Below are 23,045 nucleotides of genomic sequence, written 5' to 3' on the forward strand. Positions count from 1 at the left end.
ATAGTTAAACATTTTAATTTTAATATTTGGTTTAACACAAAAAGTAATACATTTTTATTTTGATGAAATTTGTTATATATTTGCAGACAAAAACAGAAGGGAAAATAGAGGGCAAACCGTGGTACTCGAAGAAAGAAAATGCGACTAAAACTGAACCTTATGAGCCTTATCAGTTTGTCGGACTCTTTATCTGCAAAGAACATAATGGAGTTAGATGTCTGGGAACGATTCAAGGCTATAATCCTGAAATGAATAATAAGCTCAGAGTATGGTTTTCTTTAATTTATACAACTTACTCAGTTAGTCTCATTATAATTGTCGCTTTTACAATGTTTTTTTTTTCTGTAATTTAATTATGTTCGAGAATCCTAGCACAACTGGAAACAACACCAAAATTTCTTGGTTGTACGTCATCATCGGGGTTCAAACCCCGATTACTCTCCTTGCATATGTGAGTTTGCAATGGTTATTCTCATTTCGTTTATCCATACAAGTAAAAAAAGTCTATTTATTATTTTGTCAAAAGAAAAATAGACTATTTATTAATACCAGAACATTATTGGAAAAAAATTTAATGAATAGTTTTTGATCTCTCCGGTGAGAACGGTTGAGTTGCAACAGTTGTAAAGAATGCTTTGATGATTGATAACTATTTTCGGTGCGGCGGCAAAGCTTCTTATGCGGTGGAACGAAAGATTCCTGCAGTCACGTTAGCACTCCGACGATCAAGTCAGTAATGGAACTGAGAGAAAAGTTCTAGGAGAGTTGTGAAAAGTGTTGTGTACCTTGATGATGAAGCAAGTTCACCCTTATATAGGCGCGCTCGAGGCATAACCGTCTCTGGGTTATGTGGCGTGTGATTAGGAGCGAGAGTGAACACATGTAGCATAATCTTGACAGGGAAGCATGCTCCAATGTGGCATGACGCAGGCGAGTTGGCGTGCTCTTTTAAGTGTGAAGCCTTGAGGTGGCGTAATATTGTACACGTGCAGCCATGTGAGTGGTCCATAACAGTTTCCCCCCAAGCCATTGATGTCTTTATGACTCAATGGATTTAGCAAAGAAGGAGGTACTTGATCAAAGGCGCTCGTCAACGACTTAGTCCGGCGGCCCTCGATGCGTTGTGTCAAGAACTGAAGCCCGCCCGCAAAGAGTGTGGTGTCCATTGATGAGCTAAGTCGGACGGCCCTTGAAGTGTTTGTTGGTAAGCTTTGATTCCGCCCGTACTATGAGTTAGTGGGAGTAATTGGCACTTAAATGCTTCAGATGGAACGTTGGCGATGTGATGGCAATTAAGTTAATCTTTCCATGTGTTTTGTTCGTGTGTTGTACACGCTCCCAGAAACACGTTATACTCGCGTGTAGCTTTGACCGCGTTACTTTTTCCCAAGACCACTGCCAACCTTCAGATCATCGCTCTTTGTTGTTGCTCAATATGATTCGTTGATGTAAAAGGTTTTGGGGCTATTTAAAGAGAATCTTCCCCTTGTTTTTCTATGCAGCCCTTTCTTCCTTTTAGGCATTTTTTTTGTTGAGAAGGGCTTTTCTTCTTTCCCCCTTTTATCTTCTTTTTCGTTTCCACCTTTGAGTGTTTTCTCCATTTTTGTTTCGATTCTGAGAAAATGATGAACCCTTTTTGTGTGGGTCATAGAGGGAAATCTCATGTTTTTCGTGATGATTTGTGGAAATGGAGAAGAGGTCAAAATCTTTGAAGGGTTCTTTGTTCCTAAATTGGAACAGACGATTTCGTTGGTGACTCCTCTTTTATTGCGAATAATTTTGGTTGTCGTAACAGATGTTGCAGCTGAGATGAAGAATTGGCTTTGTTTCGCCCCGTTAAGATGGCGGCCCCGCCTTGTTCCATTCCGTTATTCGGGTCGGTTTGAAAGCCTCCGGGAGGATTTTCGGTCGTGGCTTTAAGGACAGAGATTTGGCAAGGTTCATGCCTAGGACCATGCATACTTGAATTTGATGGAACTAGGCTTTCCCTTCACCAAGCTCGTCAAAGCACCGATTTGAGTCTTCTCCTGGGTGTGAGTCTGTCGTCTGGTTGTGGCCTGATTTTGACTTTAATATTAGCAACCGAGCGTTGTTCATTTCTTCGACGGCCCCTTAGTGATTGTTTAGGTTAGGAATTCTGTTTTACTTTTCTTTTTGATGTAGTTTCCACTATTGCGGCTCCTCTTGTAAGTGATTTGAATGTTTGAATGAGAAGAAGCATGAGAGCCTTTTTCTTTCCTTCGTTGTCGTTGTTGTTGTGCCACCCAAGCTTTTCCTTTCCCTTTGTATCCATGCATTTTATTTTATGCCACGTTTTGGATTGTTCGCACAATTTATTTCATGCCACATTTTGGATTGTTCGCGCATTTTATTTCATGCCATGTTTTGGAGTGTATACATTTTGTTTCATGATACGTTGGAAAGGATTTCCCAGGCATCTTGTCCGGGACGCACTGATGCATTTTATTTCTTGCAGTGCCCAGCTCGTGTAGTCCACTCCAATGCATTTTGTTTCATGCACTGGCAAGTGTGATTTCCTAGCGCCTTATCGCGTTGATGCATTTTGTTTCATGCGGCGACTGGTTCCCTTTGGACCACACTGATCCATTTTATTTCACACGGCGGATGGCTCTTTTAGTTCACATTGATACATTTTTTTTTCATGCAGCAGACGACTCTTTTGGTTCGCATCGATGCATTTTGTTTCATGCGGCGGAACTTTCTTTGCTTTGTGTTTAATTGGTCGTCTAGGGGAACACGTCTAGCCAAGGCTTAGTTCCCCCTTTAGCGAATTTAGGGGTGAGACACTCTACCTTGGGGTGGCTAGCCCCTGAGACGGGTCCCGCGACGGGTGTAAGGCCTTTTTGTTCTACTTGAGAGTAGAGACCTTGGCTTCCACCCTCCGGAGGTTGCTACTCTCGCTTGCGGAATTGAGTCCTGAAAATCACAAAACAAAGAGCAAACTTGCAACTAACATGTTTCCTTTTGGGAGAGACTCCCGTTTATTTGCGCTGATAATACAGATTGACAATGACTAATATTAACAGGATTAAGGTGTATTTAGAAGATGAATTGAGACTACCGGCATTCAACTATAGTAGTGTTTGATTTTGTCTGCATTCCATGTTCTTGGGATTGGGAGGCCGCCCAATGATTCGAGGATATAGGCGCCGATCCCTGTGCTAGCGGTGACTCTATACGGTCCTTCCCAACTAGCAACTAGCTTCCCTTCTCGGGCGTTCTTGTTACCCATGTCTGCCCGACGGAGGACAAGGTCGAAGTCTCTGGGTCTTACTCTCCTGTTGTATCGGGTGGTCGTGGCCTGTTTGATGGCGGCCTCAGTTAGGGAGGAAAAGTTCTTTGATTTGTCGATGTAGTCCAGCTCTTCCAGAGTGGATTCGACGTTGGTGTTATGGTTGAGCGGGTGTTCCGTCCTCTAACTCAATTCTTTTACTTCGATTGGGATCATCGCCTCTGTCTTGAAGGTGAGGCAAAAATGTGTTTCCTCATTAGTTGAATGCGGTGTGGTGCGGTATGCCCACAAGACGTGTGGAAGTACCTCGGGTCAGCTTCCCTTTGCCTCCTCTAATCTTATCTTCAAACCTTTTAATATGACCCTATTGGCGGACTCCACCTACCCGTTCATCTAAGGGTGTTCTACCGAAGTGAAATGTTGCTTGATGTTCAAATCATTCATGAGTTCTCTCATTCCTTTGTCTGTGAATTGTGTCCCGTTATCGGTAATCACCTCTTGTAGGACGCCAAATCTGGATAGGATATTCTTTTTGAAGAACTTGACTGCATTTGCTGTCATTATCTTGGCCAGTGGATCTTCTTCGATCCATTTGGTGAAGTGATCTACCGCCACGATTAGGAATTTCACTAGCCAGATCCCTTATGGAATGGTCCTAGGAGGTCAATGCCCCACTTGGCGAAAGGTCGGGACATGGTGAGGGCGACATGTTTAGATGATGGTGTGTTGAACATATCCTCGTATCTCTGGCACTTGTCGTATCTTTTTATGTATTCCATAGCGTCGTTTTTCATCGTGGGTTAATAGTATCCTGCTCTTAGTAGCTTTCTGTCCAAGGCTCACACTCCCAAGTGCTGGCCATCGATGCCTTCATGCACTTCCTCCAGCGCGTATGCCGCTTCGCCCGAGTCAAGGAACTTCAAAAGTGGGGTGGAGAATCCTCTCTTGAATAGTCGTACTTCTATGATTGTGTGCCTACAAGCTCTTTTCTTTATCATTTTTGCTTCCGCAGGATCGTCCAGGAATGGGTTTGACTATGGCCACCATTGCGCTCATTCCGTAACTGGGCTTCGCTAAGGTTTCCTGTACGAAGTAGTGGTTTATTCCGCTTACCCTCGTTCTTGCCAGTTTCGATAGTACATCCGCCCTTGTGTTTTGTTCTCTAGGGACGTGCGATATTTCCACTGAGTCAAAGTTGTTGACCCTTTTCTTTATCGTGGCCAAATATTTTTGGAGGAGGGCATCATTCACCTGAGTGTCGCCCCTCACTTCTGAGACTACCATATGAGAATCCGTTTTCACTTGAACTTCTCTGGCACCTAGGTCTCGGGCAAGATCGAGTCAAGCTATTACAGCTTCGTACTCTGCCTTATTGTTGGTTGCTGAGAATCCAAACCAGAGGGATAACTCGACCGTCAATCCTTCCGTGCTCTCGAGGATGACGCCCGCTCCCCCTCCTTCCAACACCAAATGATTTGTCCGGTGAGAATGGTTAAGTTGCAACGGTTGTAGAGAATGATCCGATGATCGGTAACTGCTTCCAGTGCGGCGGCTAAGCGTCTTCTGTGGTGGAACGAAAGGTGCCTGAAGACACGTTAGCACTCCAACGATTAATTCAGTAATGGAATTGAGAGAAAATTCTCATGAGAGTTGTGAAAATTGTTGTGTACCTTGAGGGTGAAGCAATTTCACCCGTATATAGGCGTGTTTGTGGCAGATTCATCTCTGAGTTATACGACGTGTGATTAGGAGCGGGAGTGGACACATGTAACGTGATCCTGACAAGGAGGCGTGCTCCAGTGTGGCACGGCACGGGCGAGTTGGCGTGCTCCCTTGAGTGTGAAGCCTTGAGGAGGCATAATATTGTACACATGCAGCCGAGTTAGTGGTCCAAAACACTTTTTCTTGATATTTCAAAAAGATAAATAATTTGAGATAAAAAATATTTTAAATATGACAATGATGAATTGTCAAATTAGTGCACGACAAGTTAATGTGTGTATTCATTTACACTTGTTTTTTTTCCATAGAGTATTCAAAATCACTAATATTTTTATGACACTAATTACTCTGAAAATTTCTCTTTGATATTGATAAATCTCTATTTTCTAAAACTTATATACATTGCTTATAAATCTAATTAAAATGTTAATTATACTCTTCACATATAAATACAACTAGCTATGTAATTAATTGACTATTATTTGGTTGTAGGTTGAGTACAAAGTTGATGGTAGTATAGAATATTTGACCCAAATTGAGGCTTTGTATGCTATGGCAAAGAGTGATGACTTTTTGACAGCTAAACGAACACCAAATGCAAGGTATTTATAATTTATTAACAAAATCCGCTATAAAAAAAGTTGAATTGTTGATAAAAATCAAAGACGAATGAGTTAGTCTCTAATTTTGTTGTTTTTATGTTGAATTGAAGATTTATTTTTTGTATGCACTTTTTTTGGTTAATTCGACCTTTTTAAGTAGTAATATTGACAAGAAAATAGATGAATTTCTAAGTTTACTTATGATATATTCTCATCTATCCATTATAGTACTAACAATATAGTTGTCTTGTTTTCCTTCTATGTACTACCTACAATTAAAGGAATGGTTCAAAGAAGAAAACCGGTAAGAAAAAGGCTGACATAGGAGAAGGATCAACTTCATCAAAGAATAAATGAATTGCATCTGCATCTTCTGGTAAGTAGAAAGATCCTTCAGTTTTTTTCTTGTCTATACAAAAGCTTCTAATAGCTAGTAGACAAATTATTAATGTGATAAATAGATGCCCATGATATATCTTTATGATGTAAATGCTAGTATTAAATGAAGGGTTAATAGTGTTTTTCATCCTGTAATATATGTCATTTCTGGTTTTCGTCCCTATAAAATTTTCGGTTTGATTTGCATCCTCGTAAATTTTTTATTTTCCGGAAAACACCCCTAATAGGCCATTTTCAGAATTTTTTTTCAAAAAAATTTGGTTTTTGAATGGCCTATTAAGGGTGTTTTCTGGAAAATAAAAATTTTACGAGGGTGCAAATCAAACCGAAAATTTTATAGGGACGAAAACCAGAAATGACATATATTACAGGGGTAAAAATTACTATTAACCCTTAAATGAACTAAATCGAATCAGAAGTTGAATCAGTTGAGTTATCAATCAATATTCTATATGGTTCCGACTACTTGAGTAGTTTGATTGGAGTTTCTCTCTGATTCAAAAGGTTAATTTTAATCAATTGAACCATAACTCTGAGGTCTCATCGTTTAAATATCTAATTCAATTTTAAAAATATTTTTAATTACATTTTAAGAAATATGTAAATACAATTAGCATAACTTCTAAGTTTATGATTTATTGACCGACACGAAAAAAATATCTTATAGTCTTGCAACAACTCTTGTTTGACAATATTTTTTGTGGTGTATATTTTAGGTCAAAAAATATGGAGGAAAAGTTTACAACAATGGAGAATGATTAGTTTGGCACAAGATCTTGAACCTAAAACTATTTCGTGATATTTTCAAACTATTTTGTGTAATCTTTAACTTTAATTTATGTTACTTTCATTTATTTTGGTACATTTCCCAATTTACAAGTCTGTTAAACTTGTCGATGTTCTTTAAATCCTTTGAAATGAATATAAAACTTGGATTGCTTTAAATATTGGTTCATGGTTTTTTTATAATCAGTTTTCTCTATATTTGATATATATTAATAAAATCTAGTGGATGAAAACGACCAAGTTAGGCCTTCTTTAAGTTAGCATGGGATGAAAATATGAAAATTTGATATGAAAATATCTAGATTAAAGTGAAATTAAAGTGAACAATATCTAAGAACACATCACTACTACCCAAATGAGAGGAATTTCATATGATTTGATGAAACCTTTATGTGATAACAATGTTTTGTATTATTACCTATTTTCCTCCCTAATGTCTATAATAAACACAAGGCATAGCATGCCAACCCTTGTCGAATTCAATATTAGACCATTGTCAATTTTCTCTTGTTATATAGGATGGGTAAATTCCATTAGTTCCATTATGTTCCTCATCATGATTCGTAGAGTACAATCAACCGACTTTATAATCATCCCTTTATGGATGACATTTGTACGACAACAAAGTACACGACTCTCATATCTAGTGTACATAGTGGTTTCAGGTTGAAGGGTGGAATACATCACTTATCACTATGAGAATAACTTATGACAGTTACAAAACTTTCTATGTATCATTCTCATGGTGGATCAATCCAATATAAACATTACTTCTAATTTATGGATGACATTTGTACGACAACAAAGTACACGACTCTCATATCTAGTGTACATAGTGGTTTCAGGTTGAAGGGTGGAATACATCACTTATCACTATGAGAATAACTTATGACAGTTACAAAACTTTCTATGTATCATTCTCATGGTGGATCAATCCAATATAAACATTACTTCTAATTTATGGATGACATTTGTACGACAACAAAGTACACGACTCTCATATCTAGTGTACATAGTGGTTTCAGGTTGAAGGGTGGAATACATCACTTATCACTATGAGAATAACTTATGACAGTTACAAAACTTTCTATGTATCATTCTCATGGTGGATCAATCCAATATAAACATTACTTCTAATATTTATATCTATGTGAAGACTTGATAACTCTTTATCCATGATATATGAAATGTGATCATCAGTCTACCCGCATAATAGTCTCTATGCTTTATTGTTATCTTACTTCACAATAACGCTTGACTATAGATACTTTAAGAATAATGTCCATTATTTTAATGGTGTCTCACGATTAAGTCACACTTAATGTTCCATTAAATTGATCATAAGAAGACAAACTATACTACTCAAAGTTTGAAAGCGACCTTCCTTCAGAAGACGACAAAACAGGTCAGAGTGTTCAGATGCATGTATCCTTAAGAGCCTTCTTTCCTTAAGATGCTTCTGAACGAAAATTCTCTTCTAATTAGGATGTTGACTTTCCGATTGACCTTTCTTCAGTTCATGTTCCAAATCTTAATGGCTTCTCTTTTGCTTCAGATGTTATCTATGTCTTCGTAGCCTTGATGTTAGAAAACCATAACTTGACTTAAGAGTTAGAATTTAATTTTATGATCCTTCACACTTGAACACACCTTAGCATATCCAATTGTTTTTTGATATTTTGTTATCATCAAAATTTCAGAGCCATGTTCAAAACCCATTTTGGTTTAACATTAAGACATTTGCATATAAAAATTATAAAGATCTCAAAACATAACTGAATAAAAGACTTAAATTAATTTGATCCAACAAACAATAGAGGTTCATCTTAGAACCCTAAAAAATGATGATTTAGGTAATCATGGTACCTATAAACAAATTAAAAAAGAAATAAAACATATTGTAAGAACAAAGGTTGAGGAGAGACTCCTCCCTTGATGCTCTTAGTGCTTTCCCTCCTCTTGAATTGTAAAGTTCTGAATTAATAATTGTGAATGAGAAATCTTGTAGTTATAGCCAAGTTCCCATCTGGGTTTGCGACGAAAAAAAATAGGTTTTACCCCAAACCCACAGAGAAAACACAACTGAAAAATGTATTTTCTCATAAATGCATGTTCCCCGTGTGTGGGTTGGCCTGCCTCACGTGTGCATCCGAAAAAAAAAAAAAGTTTTTTTAGCACTGTTTCACACACCTAGGGCACATGGAAACACACCCGAGGAACATGACTTCTACTTGTAGTGCATTTTTGCCTTTTTTTGTGTCCTTTTTAGTGTTTTCTTTGTCCAAACATGTCTTAGAAATTGGGATGGAATTTATCCAATTTGTAATGTCCTCAGAGGCCTCATGAATCGTCATTATATGTCTTTACAATTCTTCATAAGGTGTCTTGCTTTGTAGAATTGCATGGTATTTCAAAAGAATACTCACAAAACACCCGAGTATTGCTTGGTTTAAGGAAAAACTAGAATTACATTACTCACTATGAAAAGATTACAAAATTTTCTTTAAACCATAAACAACTTATCTAAAACTTGCCTTAATTGAGTTAAATAACTTCTAAAATAACTCAAAATTATGCTGAAAGTAATGTAAGATGACTTGATCGTTTTTCTGTCTATTTCTTAAGGAAAACAAGCAATCATATTTAATATGTTCTGACCCCTATTCACGATGTAAACCATTAATTTTGTTGCGTGTGTCTGATTGAGATGTTCAAATAAGCGTTGGAAATGAAAGGAATAGAGCTACACATTTTATGTTTGACCCATAGCCCGTTCTAGAAGTCAGACATGTAAAACAATGTGCATCTCTGAAGCCCAAAAGTTGATTACAAATTGACTATTACTTTTCCCACCATGCTGCCTCCTCACGCGCCCTGCAAAATTTACTAAAATACCCTTGGTCCAGATTACATAATCCGGATCAGATTGTTAGTGATTTCTGGAAATAGAAATTCGGACCAGATGTTATGTAATTTCCTGTGTCTTTCTTTGATGTCAAGGGTCTCTGTTGACCGTTATATGAACCCCACACAAGCTGCAATGCATTGCAATTGCAAGGTTCCTATGTACGGTCAACAATGACCATGACACCATCGACACCCCTAAAAAACTAAAAAAAACATTTGAAGAAAATGTAAGAAAAGAGGTGAAGTGAAGAATGAAGGTATTTGTTGAAGATGGAAGACTATTTATAGCCTAAAACAAGTCATAGGTCATTAATACAGTCAATGAAAACGTGTTAGTGGTTGTTGTAACCGTCCAAACCTACATTAATGGCTCTGAATCTTTTCGGATTTTACATTCCAGATCGCCTTTAGCCCTACAGGAAGTGTCAACTTTTCTCTTGTTCACCATTATCGCATTAATCCGGAAAATATATTCTGGAAAACAGATGTGCATTCCAGATTTTATATTCCGGAATGCATCAGTCATGGTCGGTGGTCTGCATCACACGTTTTTGTCGGTGGTCAAGTTAAAAAAACGTTGTAAAACGCATCTTTTGACTGCATTTATGGCCTCCCAACCGTTTTTGACCCACCCCTCCCTATAAATAGCCTTCCAAAGCCCACCATCCTCTCCCACCCTCTACTCCTCTTTTTCCTTCTACAATCATGGTTTTCCATCATTGGCCTTTCATAGATAAGGGCCTCGTTGAAAACTTTCAGGGTTTGTATGAACGGTCAATGAGGATGGAACTGCGCTGCAACGAAGCACGGTTCATCTGAGGGTCATGTGGGTCAGTGTGGTTCTTAGCTTGGTCTGCCTGGGCGTAAGTTTGAGCACCCATCACCTCACTCAGGGGAATTGTTCTCTTCTTCCCGCCCTCCTCTTCCCTCCTCCTCCGGTTTTCCTCCAATAGGCAAACTATTGGTATGTCCAATCACATACCAGTGGTTAGGCTCTTAGGAGATTAGAATTAGACTCATAGGAGATTAGAAATAGATTTAGGATCTTATGTAATAAGCTTAAAAAACTTGAAAATTATTGTAATGTATTGTTCATATATTAATAAAATGAGTTGTTTTTATGTTTGTGTCTTTTTATTTATGATTTTTATTTTATTTGCATTTTATTTTACGAATTTTGAAGATTAAAATTGCAAAAGTACGTTCTGGTAAAACATTATTCCTGATTTTCAAATCCGGAAACATCTGCAAAATTCTAACAATATCATCTGAACAATACCATCTGGAAAACGAAATCCGAACCAGGGGCAAAATTGGAAGAAAAAAAAACAGGGCGCGCGAGGAAATGCATAGGGTGGGAAAAGTAATAGTCTTACAAGTTAGGGCCAATAATATTGTGGGCTGATCTCTAAATCCCAACTCATGCCCAATCTATCTAGACGCAAATGATATTAGGTTTTCCGTTTATCCGTATAAATAAGGATAATTGTTGGATCCAAAATCCATCTTTCATTCCGCCGTTTTCATAATACATATTTTGTGCAAACCTAGATCGATCCATAGGTGCCAGTGTTCATCGTTAATTGATTCTTAGGTTTGAACTTTAATAATACTTCGATTACATATCTATTTCTTTCTTTATTAATTCTATGTATCTTTATTTGTGTGCATAAAATCGATTATATTGATGCTTATTCAATTTATTTCAGTTTTTGCAATTGAGATTATTCTTTATTGGCTGTTTAATTTAGTTCAAATAAAAATTGATACATGTTATGGCGCTTAGCTAGTATTGCTTGAACTATGTTATGACATTAATCATGTTATTTGTGACGCTTGTTCACTGCCATGGTTAATTGAACACATTCTGATACCTAATCAAATCGAATTTGCATAAAGGAAGTATACCTAAAGTCACTGGGTTGTGGGTTGATTTCTTTTTATTAATTGAATTTTTAATTACTTGCAAGATGTTTTGTGAAATACAAACAAAAAAAAAAATCCAATTTTATAATATTTATGCATGATTCTCGTTATTCATTTTTATAAATTTCCTATTTGTCTATATTTTGGATATTCTAACAATAAAGGTAATTAAATTTGATTTTTGTGATTCTTAGATGAAATTTATTTAGGGTTTGAAGAGCTCTAATATTCAATGGGCGACAATGATTATTCACAATGCTATGATTGGAGGTAATAATTTTTTATCCCTTAATACATGATATTTATTCTCGATTTGTACAATTTTATTCAATTTTGATATATTTTATGAATTACTTTCTCTAGATATTATTTTTTTTGTTTACAATTTTCATATATGAGTTGATTCTTGTGTTCGCCTAAACTATGAAAATAATGTGCAAAGTAGAAAAAAGGGTTAATGGTGTTTTACCCCCCTATAATATAGGTCATTTTTTGTTTTCCCCCTGTAAAATATTTTTTTTGATTTACCCCTGTAAATTTTTTTTTTTTTTGGAATACCCCCCTAATAGGTCATAAAAAAACGAAAAAATTCTGCAAAAAAAAAAAATAAAGTCGTTTTTTTATGACCTATTAGGGGGGTATTCCAACAAAAAAAATTTATAAGGGGGTAAATAAAAAAAAAAAATTTACAGGAGGGAAAGTCAAAAATGACCTATATTACAGGGGGGTAAATCACCATTAACCCTAGAAAAAATAAATGTAATATCGATATTGATTTATTGTACGAGAACATCATATTATTGAAAGAAAAAAATTATATGATAATTTTTTATTTTTTTTTTAAAAAATAAAAAGGAATAGTGTGTGTGATAGAGACCTACATCAAAAGTGAAACAAATAAATTAGTAATCACGATAAAGAAAATTTAGTTAGTGTTTTGGAGATGATTTTCTTACTTAGTTAATCAAATTAGAATTTTGGGAAATAATCTTTTGAGACCATTAAAAATACATATATCTTATAATGAACTAATTTTTATTTTCCTTTAAGCAAACCTAAATTACATTGATTTAGGGATGATAAGCATAGCCATCTCAAAGTAAGATGATGTATCAGAGTGTAAAACACATGAGTAAGACCCTGATATGTGAAATTATGCAACAAGTATAAAATTGAGGAAAATATGGATTGTGTATAAAGGAATGGTTTTTTTGAGCTTATGCTTAAGTTGACCCTTTGAATAAGATTTTATGAAATGCAAACTTAGCAAACCCACAATAATATATAAGCAATGATTTGTTTGACCTCATTTCCTAGGCCTTGGACGAATACTGATAGAGATTCATAATATAATTTATATTCTATATGACCAAAATAAACGGGGTATAAATTAAAGAGTACAATCGTCACTCAAAAACAGGGGTTTGTGACGATATGAGGTTGAATTGGAGAAGTGACAACATGAGAGTGAATGAGAAAAGGTGAGCACGGATGTCGTCTGAAGTGAACTTTAGGTTGAGGTCGAAATAAAAAGTGAGTATTGTGGAAGTGAAAGAGTCATCATGAGAGACCACCGAGTCTCAGAGGGTATTTAAACTAATATTAAAAAAAAAATTGTCCTCAAATTAAATTGGTATGAATAGATAACCCGAACCTAGTCCCTATTTTTGTTTTGTCCATGTCATGTCCCATATTTTTTTCTCTGTGTTTTTATTTTGATTGAGTCATGCCCGACCCATTACATCCGGGTCGGAATGGGTCGTAAGACAGAACCGGATTTTGTACACCCCTATCTTCCAACAGTGTGTTTGTTGTACCCACAAACATATGTTAACCTTGTGAAAAACATAAATTCATAAAAAGAAACACTTATCAATTTTCTTTTTTGTGATGATCAATTTTAATTGCTTTTTTTTTTAATTACAAAGTGCTACTACTTATATTGTTAAAAAGTCTAGTTATAATGCATTATGTCATGTTGAAATTTTTTTATTTCTCAACTTGTTATGATTTATTATTCTACTAATTCCTAGACTTGATTTTATTTATTGTTGAAGGTGGTTCTTCTTCAAAGGGAGCTGTCAACACTTTAAGGAATTATGAAATAATAGAGGTTAGACCTAAAGCTATCCACAAATATTACGTACTTGCATATGCTTTTAATATACATTAAGTACTATTATTAGGTCATTGATAGAATTGTTTGTTACAAGTTTCTATGAAGTATAGCTCATTGAGAATAATTTAATTTTATAACTTTAAGGGTTTATTTATGGGGTTCAAATCTCATATGGAACAGAGAAAAAATAGTCATTTTTTAGATGAAAGAAACAATTTTATTAAAGTAAAAGAAATGTGTCTAGAACAGAATTTAGTTTTATGCTTATTGATTAGTTGACCTAAACACTCGATACAGTTTGAAAAGTGTCATAATACACTGCACATTAGCTTTCAAACCTTTGCCGAAGATGTGTATGTCATCCGCGTATAAGCAATGACTAGTATGAAGCACGATCACTCTTTGGATTAGGCATATCCCAATGTCGGATGTGTGCCGTGTCCGAGACCAACACGACACCAACGCATGTAATTAAACAATTGTGTGATTTTCTCAAATTATTTATGGCGTCTGCTAATTTAACATTAGCTGCAATTTTGCCAACTCTTTGGTTTAACTCTATGAAGAATATGTTGGAATTAATATGAGCATAAGAGAGACATTCTTGTGCCAATATGCTACGTTCTCACTTCTCTATTTAATATACTTCCTTTTGGCAAAAACCAAATTAACATGTACAAAGTACAAACTACAAAAGACTTTCTGATATGTAAGTAAAACCACCTACTGTATTTTGAAATTTATCTAGCTAAATTAGTTATTGTAATCTAGAACTCATTTTCATATAATAACATGTTTCAAGCAGTTAGGTTCCCTCGCACAGCCCGTCCAAATTACTTGTGGTTGCAAATTACTTATTTCCCAACCATGCCCATGAAAGTCTAACCAAAAAGTAAGATTGAGTTTTTGATGCAAACTTAAGACGCAAATTCGACGAAACATGTGATTTAACGTCAAAATGCCACCTTAAATGCATGCAAAACCTTTGGAAAAAAAAAAAAAAAAATTTCGGAGCCAAATCATTAGCATTATTACCTAGTTATCCTTCTTTTCTTTTCTTTTCCTTCATTAGATTCGGAGTTGCAGTTTCATGTTATTCAAGTCTACCTAGCTTTCTTGATGTGCAAGGGTTTCATTGAAAATGGAGAATTCTCTTTACTACTACCACTATTAGGCTTCATGACTCTATTTTATTTTCATTGAATGAAGATTTCTATCTTCTATGAACCCCTTACACATCAAGATAGAAAGCTAGTGGACTTGAAAAACTTGAAACTGCAACTCCAAATCTAATGAAGGACAAGAAAAGAAGGAGAACTAAGTAATAATACCAATGATTTGGCTCTGAATTTTTTTATTTTTTTTCAAAGGTCTTGCATGCTTTTGAGATGGCAATTTGGCATTAAATCACACGTTTCAATGAAGCTGCGTCTTAACTTTGCATCAAATACTCAATCTTGCTTTTTGGTTAGACTTCATGGGCATGGTTGGGAATTGAGTAACTTGCAACCACAAGTAATTTGGACAGGCTGTGCGAGGTAACCTAACTGCTTGAAACATGTTAATATATGAAAAACAGTTCTAAATCACAGTAATTAATCTAGCTAGGTAAATTTCAAAATACAGTACAAGGTTTTACATGTCAGAATATCTTATTTATACTTTGTACATGTTAATTTTGTATTTTTCCAAAAGGAATTATATTAAATAGAGAAGTAACAACGTAAGCATAACGGCACATCATGTTTGCTTGTGCTCATCTATAAATTTTTATTCTTATAATATATATCATTCAATACTTTTGTATAAAAATATTATTAAAAATTCACTATTCTCATGGGCAATGGACAAACATGCAAATTGTAGCATCATACACGATACAATCATACAAGAATGTTCTTTTATCAGAGTGAAGTGTTGATTCATAGAGAGAGTGAAGATACACACCATTGATTACTTGCATGAAATGAGAAATTAAACACTGCTGTTTATATACTTGTAAAGTTAACACTAGCTACAACAGAGGGAAAAAAAGAACTTGCCTCCACAATGCCATTCCCTTTTTTTTTTAATCTAGAAAGCATAAATATACGGAGGTTTTCTTGCTTGGCAAAACATTTGAGTTGCAAGGATATTTCATGAGGTGCAAGACAAGCAAGGATGTTGCTTCACTTTTTTACCTAATTGCTTGACAAGTCTTGATGTCCACAAGGTTGTTTCTTGAAGTGCAGACAAACTCAGTTATGCCTATATATACAAGGCGTTAGTTTTCAGTTCAATTAAGAGTGTGTAGAAAGATGTGAATCTTGAAGAACCGAAATAGGGGACTCTCATGGTTCGTGCCTTTTGGATTCACGGGGTGGAAACACGTGGGAAACACATGAGAGGTGAAAGTGAGGAAACACTAGGGTTTACGAAAAGAGGGGATCCTTATGAAATCAAAGGCTAATGGTTGGTTCCTTTTTGTTTATTAGCTATGGTTGGGAAACAATTGTAACACGTTGGGTATACAAATCATTGAATCTTTTGGCCACGGGAAGAGATTGGAGAATCCCCGTGAGCTTAGCTCAGTTGGTAAGGATATTGCATATTATATGCAGGCGCCGGGGTTCGAGAACTGATTCTTCCATTTCTTTTTGGAATCTCTGTGTAAAGTCACTTCTTTAAAAATAAAATAAAAAGATATCGGGATAGTTGATAGTATGACTCTCCTTATAAAATGATATTGAGTATGATTTTTTTAGTCACGCATTAGGGAGACAATCTAACTCCATACAAAATAAAGTTGAGTAGTCATTTTTTTTTTTTTAGTCACAACTGACTCGAAGATTATTCTCATAGAAACTTCAAAGGCTTTGATTGTAGAGATATATTGTGATGTCTTTTTAAGGTCAAAGATATTAATTATGTGGATTAAAAAAATTAATTAAGATTACTTGTGAGAATTTTATATTTTATTGATTTCTATTATGAACAGGACACAAATGTAGATAACAATCTTCAACAGGAGCAGATTGTGATAGATTATAATAAAATCATCGGAAGTAATCTCTACATGGAAATTCAAGGAGTTAAAGCACTTGGAACTGTTATTTCCTATGAACCCTCACTGAATCTGTTTAAAGTAAGAGTTCTTTGATTTATATAAAAATAATTAAAATTAATCAATGGTACACGCACTATGAATCATGCTCTGTAGCCTTGATAATAACAAGTTTTATTCTTTATGTAAGTATTTTTATGTTAGGGCTTGATGTGTGTTAGTTTTGCAGCTATGTTGCTTAGAAAATATTTCTTGACTTTATTAATTGATATGATATTTAGCTAATTGCTCTTTTAAAATTTTTATAAAATGTTGATTTTTCTATAAACTCGTTATTAATAAAGTTGAACATTAATATGAATTAATTTGGATATTTAGGTTCGATACAAAGATGATGATTACCCTGAGGAGCATATTGGGCTCGGTGTAATTTTGGACAATATGGTTCAACAAATACCATTGCTAAGGTATAGTAAAATATACAAGCACATAACACTCTTGATGATGGATGTCTCCAAATTCATCCATCGGTATACTAATAATTTAAAATTGATTTTGTTGTACTGTTAGTGTAAAACTTTTTACACAGTTAATCAATCACAAATTACCATTTGTATGAATTTTAAGGAAGGTGTGTTTAAAATCAAATGTTATCAATGATTCAACAATTATGATTGATTGACAAGGTAAAAAAAATAAAAAATTACACTGTAGATATGAATAAATTAAATCCTAATAATTTTTACCTTTATTATTTTTAATTTTTTATAAAATGTGGATGATTGTAGCAATATTTCGGAGAAGACTGCTGAACAAGAGAAGGATGCACCCATGGAGCCTAAAACATCAATAGTCCGTAATATCTGCAAGGTATGTACTTCAATTGTGTGATACATGCACCAACGGTTATACTTTTTCTTTAAGATAATCTTTACATAGCTTGGATTAGTAAAAATATTTGGCTTTTTTAGATGATTTTTTACTTTAATTATAACTAACCATAATGTCACACATATAATCGACTATAATTTGTTGATAAGAGGAATGCTAGCAAACTTTTCAACATTTTTTCTACCACTCACTCTTTTATTTGTTAGAACCAATAAATATTTTAGGCTTAATTGCATTTTTCACCCCTATCTTTTGCCAATTGTGCGATTTTGCACCCCATGTTTTTAAACGAGCGATTTTGCATCCCATCTTTTTCCCCCTTTCTGATTTGGAGGCCCCCCACGTATTTTAGTGATGATGTGTCTGATTTTGATGACGTGTCTTCATTTAATGTTTGCCACGTGTGTAAATGTAATTTTCAAAAAACAAAAAATTGATTTTGGAAATTAAAAGAAACGGAAAAAAAAATTTGGTGACCAAAAAAAAAGGGAAAAAAATTGACAGCTCTGCCATGAACAAAACCGGTAATCGATATTTTTTGTTTAAAAATAATTCTATGAATAAAATCCAAATGGAAAAAAATTAAAATAAATAATTAGGTTTTTTTAATTGATTTTTGTTTTAATTTTAATTTTATTTTAATTTTATTTTTTTAATTGGTTTTTATTTGTATTTTATTTAATTTTAATTTAACAAGATCTGCATTTTCTTTTAATTTCCAAAATCAATTTTTGTTTTTTAAAAATTACATTTACACACGTGGCAAACATTAAATGAAGACACGTCATCAAAATCAGACACATCATCGCTAAAACACATGGGGGGTCTCCAAATCAGAAAGGGGGAAAAAGATGGGGTGCAAAATCGCTCGTTTAAAAACATGGGGTGCAAAATCGCACAATTGGCAAAAGATAGGGGTGAAAAGTGCAATTAAGCCAATATTTTAACACAAAAATCAAGGTAAAATCACGGTTGTGGTTGTCGTCATTATGATTAAAGATAGTGTGGATGTTGAATATGTTGCATTTGTTGCGCTTTCAATTTAATTTTTCTAGGGTGGAGAAGGTGCAACCACAATTGATCATTATGGCACTTCAACCATCGACAAATATCCCTCAACTAAAGAAATATGTTCATAGTTAAATCTTCTCCATGCTACAATGGCATGCTAGCTAGTCAATCTTGATGTGATGACTGCCATCATAGAAACATATATTTCGAATAAAAAATGAACACTCAAATAAAGGATATTAATGAAACCACAAAAGTGCATGCATTTTCCCCGTCATGACTCCAAACAAAGCGGAGGAGGAATAAATAATAATTCACCTCCTCGACGTGACAGAGGGGTGGAGGACATAAGAAAAACTCATTGCCACATGACTCGGGAAGTAAAATGTATTGACACTCATCTCCCGGGAAATGAGGTCAACACACCTCAATATCCTTAGAGTATTCTAACCGCGAAGAAAAATTGTTTGCAAATGGACCATTCCTTGGAAGTTTCACACTAAAATTGTTACCATATACGTTTAGAAAGCCTCCATTCATCGACATGGACAGGGGGTTAATTGATTTAGATGACCATTTGAAGAATGTAGATACCCCATGGTGTGGTTTACCAAACGGGCATGTCAGATTACTTTTCAAAATTTCTTAAATAGAATATAAAACTATTTAATAAACATCATCCTTTATAAAACATCAATAATTTGCGGCGGAATATTTTTTAAAATATCTAACATCAACATCCAACAAAATCCTGGCACAAGGCCTCGACATAAATATTCATCAAAATTGTTCAACAGCAATAAAATGGCTACATCAGCATGTTCTAAAATATGATACATAAGGAATGAAAATAAACAACTAATTCTCATCCCGTTACATATCAGAGCCCTAGACACTTGAGCCACCATCTACTACTCAGGATCACCTGCAAGTTACCCATAGGAAGGGCAACATTTCCAAGCAGAAGGGGTGAGATTCACAACAATAATAATAGATATATAATTCATCAATTGAATCTAACACCCTAAAATAACAATAATTATTCAATATACATATATATTTCATAATTAACAACATCATCAATATATGGCAATTTAACCAACAACAACGACTCATGCAACTACATGACAACACCACTAAAACTCCTCAACAATGCGACTATGCACATGCATGTGGTACCATTTTACAGGGCAGAAGCCCTCACCGAATTTTGAATGGTTAAAGCATTCTCAAGGCATAAGCCCTCACCAATTTGAACAACAAAGTGTTCCAAGGCATGAGCCCTCCCGCTTTGAACGACAAGGCGTTCCAGGGCATGAGCCCCCACCGCTTTATGTTTATGCAATGGACTCCACTTGTGTATATCTACATACAACTCAACAATGCATATATATAATATGACTTACAACCAAACAATTTATCAACATGTATGATTTAATTAGATATAAACATACATCACAGTCATCAACAAGTCATCATAATTAATCCAACAATTCCAGAAAATACAAAATTAGTCATAATCATGCTCCTACACCGAGTTCATTCATTTCTATACAATTAAAGAACAAACAGCTCCAGGTACTGGGCAACTCGCCTCGCAAGCTCATCTGCTCGCTATGGCGAACTCAGGAAAATCGTTACTCGTCGTGGCGAGTACGAGGCGAACTCGAAAAAGGGTGCTCTCGGGAGTTTTGACATTTTTCTCACTAAATCCTCATTTTTAAGCTCCCTATTCATCTTTTTAATCTAAAAATTGTCTCGGTCCTCTCTAAAAACATCCAGGCACTCAAAACTAACTAAATTACACCTTATAACAACAATTTAAAAATCATGATTTCTCACTCACTTACTCGCCATGGCGAGTGGTTCTGCTCGCGAGGCGAGACAGGCTACTCGCTGGGGCGAGCGATGAATGTCTGTACGGGCAGAATGCAGGTTTTTCCCAAAAATCTCAATTTTCTCAATTTCACTCACCAAATTAGTTTATAGATGTGTAATGAAATGTTGTATGCAACCAGAACCTATTTCTAACACTAAAACAGTGATTCCTACACTCAATTCACCCAAAAACCAATGAATCAAAATCTAACCCAATTTCCCAATTTCTACCAGAAACATGTTAAACCAAATTCAGAATTACAATCTACACCATTGAAGCAAACCTCACCCTTACCTTAATTCAGATGAAAAATCTCTACAGAATCTGGTTCTCTTGGCTCTTCTCCCTTGTTCTTGGCTCCCAAAATTTGTCTGTACGTAAAAGCAGTTCTGACTTCTCTTTTCCTAACTCCCAACACTTAACTCCTATTTATTTCATTTAACTCCCTCTTAATTCTATTAATTCTAATTAAATCCCCAAAACTCCAAAATAATAATAATTCCCACTTATTCTAATTAATACTACAATAAACCATATAATAAAATATAACACACCACATAATCAACAATAATTATTTAAAATCATATAAAAGACTCTAAATAAATCATAAATAAATAAAATAATGACTATGGCGTTACAAAGAGTATCCCCGACATTCCATAAACTCATGGCATGACCTTAAGTATACTACCTTAACGCTTCTTTATAGAGTATATTACTTAAATGTTTGAATGTGAAGTTCATGGACCAACGACTTGATTTCCATCATCCATTATGGGATGTACCCAATGTAGCTACATTCAAGCATTGTTGCTTCCACCAATGCCCCATAAAGTCGATTACATTCACGTTAAACATACAATTGAGGCCCTTATCCAAGGAATAAAGTTGAAGAGATTCACATTGAAATGGAATGATGCTGGCTATCAAGAAAACATAAGATATAAAGAAAAGAAAGACTCAAAATCTGACATCTTCCACTGGCATTCTATGATAAAGTATTGTCTTGTGGATTCCCAAACTATAAAGTACCACTCTTGATGAAATTATGTGTGGCCGATTCAGAGGATAGAAGGGTCTAGGTATACCAAGACAGTTCTTGTGCCATTATGTATGTCGAAATTAGTTTTCAAGCAGGAACCTCTCACTATATCTTCAATGAAGCTACTACCAAGTTGTGGGGATACATGCATTTAAGGTGACCTTTGGGGAAGGCTAATGGAAAAGGACTATAAAAGTCCACTTCCTTATTGTATAGTGCAAATAAATTTACAGCTGCATCTTAAAAAGACCCACCACATTCGAATTCTTTGTCGTTTGATACACTTCTCACTTAAAGATAAATTACCACGTATAAACAATATTGGGTTTAGGGGTCTGCATGGTTCATGAAGCAAACCAAACCAAACATTATTTTCCTTGACTTTTCTTGTTATTTTCTACATGTGGTCAGAAGAAGACAAACTATACTATTTAGATCATGCACACTTGAACACATATTAGTATATAAAATTGTTCTTTCATACTTTATTGTCATCAAAACTTCAGAGGCATTTTTCATAACACATTTGGTTACAACACTGACAAGGCCATTACCCCTCACACTCATAATGGAGTCAAAAAACGCCTTCTTTGGCAAAACCCCTTACTCGGCTAGCCACCGAGTCGACGTGGGCAACATCCCTATTGTCAACCTCCATCCCAGGGTTTTACATGGCTAGTTAGGAATGTAGATGAAACCTCTTGGCTAAATGCCTTTCCTTAGAGGCTCAAAGAAATAAAAGTAGAACACAACATCAATATTATCTTGAGGGTCCATCTATTCCTAATGTTTCCACAGGGTAGGAAAATAATGTACATTGCATTAATAAATATTAAAGGCCAATGAAAAATTCAAGACTCCGATCGAGTCTTAACTAGGTTGGAAACAGTGAAAGCTGCAACAGTTAACATCAACATCATGTCGAGGGTCCACCTCTTCCCTAGGTTTTTATTGGGTCAAAAGGTAAGATATGATACAACAACGAATCCCAAAGGCCTAGACGGAAAGTCAAGACTCTTTCCAGGTCATAATCAAGTAGGAAACAAAGATAGTTGCATCGGTAATATTATGTTGAGGGTTTATCTCCGCCTCAAGCCTTTACTGGGTTTGAGGCAATGGACATTGAGTCAGCAAATCGAAGAGGCTCACAACAAAATAAAAGATTTCGTGAAGGTGTTAAAAGATTTCCATAAAGGCCCAAAAAGGCATTAACATGTCACTACAATCTACATACATTAGTTAAGAGTATTGTCACATAGAATCATATACTTAGAGCACCCCTGAGTCCTTTGCTTGATCCAAATATCTCCTGGCCATTATGACTAAATGCTAAAATTGGCATATCCATGCACTAGGCCTAAAAATAAGGAATGGCACACCGGAAAACAGGTACACACTCTCATTCTGAGAAATTTCCTCAAAGCTTCTTGAACCTCTTTGATAGGAGCATTGTAGACTTACGACT

At 35.2% G+C, this 23,045-nt stretch overlaps 1 long non-coding RNA gene across 1 annotated transcript; it reads left to right on the plus strand.

Annotated features, from left to right (window-relative positions):
* The first annotated feature begins 92 nt into the window (after positions 1-92).
* Positions 93-6,911, plus strand: LOC120580485 (uncharacterized). Its single transcript, XR_005646186.1, has 4 exons — positions 93-266; positions 5,468-5,577; positions 5,859-5,953; positions 6,693-6,911. It is a non-coding gene; the product is annotated as an uncharacterized lncRNA (long non-coding RNA).
* Positions 6,912-23,045: the final 16,134 nt, after the last annotated feature.

This window comes from Medicago truncatula, chromosome 5, assembly GCF_003473485.1.
Source record: "Medicago truncatula cultivar Jemalong A17 chromosome 5, MtrunA17r5.0-ANR, whole genome shotgun sequence".
In the NCBI taxonomy this organism is placed as follows: Eukaryota; Viridiplantae; Streptophyta; class Magnoliopsida; order Fabales; family Fabaceae; genus Medicago; species Medicago truncatula.